The following is a 4,106-nucleotide window of genomic DNA, read 5'->3' as shown; positions in this document are numbered from 1 at the left end:
TCTATTAAGACCACCTTGATGGAGACTTTTGTTGAGCGGTACGCCGCATTGACTGAGGCTGCAGCCGCTGCAGCTACCGCAGCTGTGGCCGCTGCCAGGCCACAGGGGAGTGACTCGTTGCTGTTTCAGGAATTCAGCAACACGAAGCCACCCGAGTTTGATGGGACGCAGGATCCGATCGCTGCGATGAAGTGGATCGCTGATATTGAGGGGTGCTTCTACACTTGTTCATGTCCGGAGCATCTGAGGGTACGGTTCGCTTTGAACCAGCTCCGTCTGGGAGCGAAGGATTGGTGGAAGTTCGTGACGGCGAACTTCACTTCGGCAGAGATTTCAGCTGTGACGTGGGAGAGGTTTACCTCTATGTTCAGAGATGAGTACGTTCCCCCGGTGGAGAGGGAAAGGTTGGTTCAGGAGTTCTTGACCCTCAAGCAGGGTACTGATTCGGTTACGGTGATCACGCGAAAGTTTCATGAGAGGGCGATGTTCTGCCCCGAGTAGGTGTCCATAGAGCAGGCTCGGATGAGCCGGTACTTGGGTGTGTTGAGGAGGGATATCCGGGAGTTTGTGTCAAACTCCACATATCATACCTTTGCTGAGCTTCAGGCGAATGCCAGGAAGCGTGAGATTGAGTTGGAGACCCAGGCCAGGGAGGAGGCCGAGTCTCAACGGGTGGACCGGCGGCTGGCTCAGTCTCAGCCGGCAGCCAAGCGGACTAAGTCCGCCGATTCGAGGACGGGAGGTCCGAAGGGCCGCACTTACGGAAAGTGCGGCAAGGGTCACGAGGGGACATGTCGATCTGGTGCTTGCTACAAGTGTGGCAAGGAGGGGCACATCGCTAGGGATTGCCCCAAGGGGTTTATGGTTTGCTTTCATTGCAACCAGACCGGCCATCGGAAGGCTGAGTGCCCTCAGCTTCTTCAGGGATCTGCACCTACTGCCAGGGCTACTGAGACTCGACCGGTGAAGGCCGAGGCCCCGAGGGCTCGTGGGAGAGCCTTTCAGCTGACTGCGGAGGAGGTCCGCGCTGCGCCCGACGTTGTGGCAGGTATGCTTTATTTCATGTATTTATTTTGATGTTGAGATGTTATGTTTATGTTATGATATGCGTAGGTACTTTCCTTGTGAACTCTGTGCCTGCTTTAGTGTTATTTGACTCGGGTGCGAGTCGGTCCTTTGTATCTTTGGCCTTTAGTCAGCATATCAGCGTTAGTCGTGAGCCATTGAGTCGGCCTCTGAGAATTTCTATAGCTGACGAGAGAGTGATTTGTGCCACGGAGGTTCTCCGGGGATGTGTGTTAGAGATTTTCGGGGTTGAGTTTCCAATTGATCTGATTCCTATTGCGATGGGTGATGTCTGTGTCATTGTGGGCATGGACTGGTTGAGCCGATTCGGCGCAGTCATCGACTGCGAGCGTCAGCTGGTGACTATACGAGACCCTAGTGGGGGAGTTCTTTCGGTGTACGGCGAGGGTACACGTTCGGGATCAGCCTTTTGTTCGGCCGCTAGGGCGAGCCAGTGTCTACAGCAGGGCTGTAAGGGTTTTGTGGCGTATGTGATGGATATGCGAGCGACTTCCGAGAGACCGAGTTCAGTTGAGGAGGTACCGGTGGTACGTGAGTTTCTAGATGTCTTTCCCGAGGAGCTTCCGGGAGTACCTCCTGTGAGGCAAGTGGAGTTTGGTATTGATTTGGTTCCGGGGGCCGCGCCTATTGCTAAGGTGCCTGATCGTCTTGCACCTACAGAGATGCAAGAGTTATCCTCGCAGCTTTAGGAGTTGCTGGGGAAGGGATTCATTCGACCGAGCAGCTCGCCGTGGGGAGCACCTATTCTGTTCGTCAAGAAGAAGGATGGTTCACACCGGATGTGCATTGATTACCGGGAGTTGAACAAGCTGACGGTCAAGAACCGTTACCCGTTACCAAGGATCGACGATTTATTCGATCAGTTGTAGGGAGCATCTTGGTTTTCCAAGATCGATTTGAGGTCGGGATATCATCAGGTGAGAGTGCGGGATGAGGACGTCCAGAAGACAGCATTCAGGACGCGATATGGGCATTATGAGTTTGTGGTGATGCCTTTTGGGCTCACCAATGCCCCGACTGTGTTCATGGATCTCATGAACAGGGTATGCATGCCGATGTTGGATCGGTTGGTGATTGTATTTATCGATGATATTCTGGTGTATTCGAGATCTAGAGAGCAGCATGAGGAGCATTTGAGGGAGGTCCTTGGGGTATTGAGATCGGAGAAGCTTTATGCAAAGTTCTCCAAGTGTGATTTCTGGTTGCGGGAGGTCCAGTTCCTAGGACATCTCGTTAACCAGGAAGGGATTCTGGTCGATCCGGCCAAGGTTGAGGCGGTGATGAGTTGGGAGGTGCCGAAGTTACCTTCTGAGATCAGGAGCTTCCTTGGGTTGGCAGGGTATTATCAGAGATTTATCAAGGATTTCTCCAAGATCGCAGTGCCGCTCACCAGATTGACCCGGAAGGGTGTCGCATTCTCATGGGGTCCCGAGCAGCAGACCTCCTTTGAGACACTTCGCCAAAGGTTGTGCGAAGCCCCGGTATTAGCTCTCCCGGAAGGGATGGAGGATTTTGTAGTATATTGTGATGCATTGATTTTGGGGCTGGGTGCGGTGTTGATGCAGAGGGGTCATGTGATAGCATATGCATCGAGGCAGCTGAAGCCTCATGAGACGAGATATCCCACGCATGATCTAGAGTTGGGGGCAGTAGTGTTCGCTCTCAAGATTTGGCGTCACTACTTGTATGGGGTTCGATGTACGATATACACGGACCATAAGAGTTTGAAGTACTTGATGGATCAGCCCAACCTAAATATGTGTCAGAGGAGGTGGTTGGATGTGGTCAAGGATTATGATTGTGAGATCATGTACCACCCAGGCAAGGCTAATGTGGTAGCCGATGCGTTGAGCCGCAGGGCGGAGAGCACTCCACTACGAGATGTATGTTTGAGATTGACCGTGATAGCTCTGGTATTGGATGCCATTCGTGGGGCACAGGCCGAGGCTGTGCGACCGGAGATGCAGAAGAGAGAGCGGGTCGTTGGTTTGGTTTCAGAGTTCGTTACGGATGGACGAGGGCTTATGACGTTTTAGGGTCGGATTTGGGTACCGTTTGTGGGCGGTACGCATATTACTTTGATGGAAGAGGCTCATCGGTCGAAATTTTCGATCCATCCGGGGGCTACGAAGATGTATTTGGATTTGAGGAAAGAGTATTGGTGGCCCTGTATGAAGAGGGACGTCGCTTGGTTCGTTGAGAGGTGCTTGACCTGCCGCAGGGTTAAGGCCGAGCACCAGAGACCGCATGGCAAGTTGCAGCCATTGGAGGTTCCCGAATGGAAGTGGGAACAGATCACTATGGATTTCATCACCAAATTGCCGAGGACTGCCAGAGGAGTTGATGCAATTTGGGTGATTGTGGACAGGTTGACGAAGAGCACTCACTTCCTTGCCATCAGTGAGAGTTCTTCAGCGGAGAAGTTGGCGGAGATATATGTGAGGGAAGTGGTATCTCGGCATGGGGTGCCGATCTCGATTGTTTCGCCCTATTTCCTTTTCCTCGTTGGGATTTGGTCTGGTGGGTATCGGATATCCGTCCGAAGGTTGTTTAAAAATTAATTATATATCATGTATACATATATAGACATAAAAGCTCTCTCTCTCTCTCTCTCAGCCAGTTGATCGCCTTAGGTAGTAAAGGCCTCCCTCTATTATTCATGTTTCTGGAACCCTAGTAACTATTATAGGAATAATTAGGAGTCTCTATCTCTATCTCTATCTCTATCTCTATCTCTATCTCTATCCTCTACCTCTATCTTTTACTTTAGAATGTGACACACTATTTCCCTCTACGACGCTTCATTGCGCCAACGCCATGTAACCAGAGTCTTCGGGAAGGAGAGTGAACATCATGTCTATAGATCTATACGGGACTGACACTCCCACACCCAGACTACTAGCTACAGTCCGCGCCGGTAAGGGCCATGGGTGACATAATGCCACTACCTCTACGTGTGACCTGGAGGGTCATCGGATACTCTATCGTCGATCACCATGGTTACATAAGGGTTGACATTC

The sequence above is a fragment of the Lactuca serriola genome, chromosome 6 (assembly GCF_051521515.1).
Source record: "Lactuca serriola cultivar US96UC23 chromosome 6, Lser_US96UC23_V15, whole genome shotgun sequence".
Classification (NCBI taxonomy): domain Eukaryota; kingdom Viridiplantae; phylum Streptophyta; class Magnoliopsida; order Asterales; family Asteraceae; genus Lactuca; species Lactuca serriola.
Note: the sequence above shows the minus strand (reverse complement) of the source record.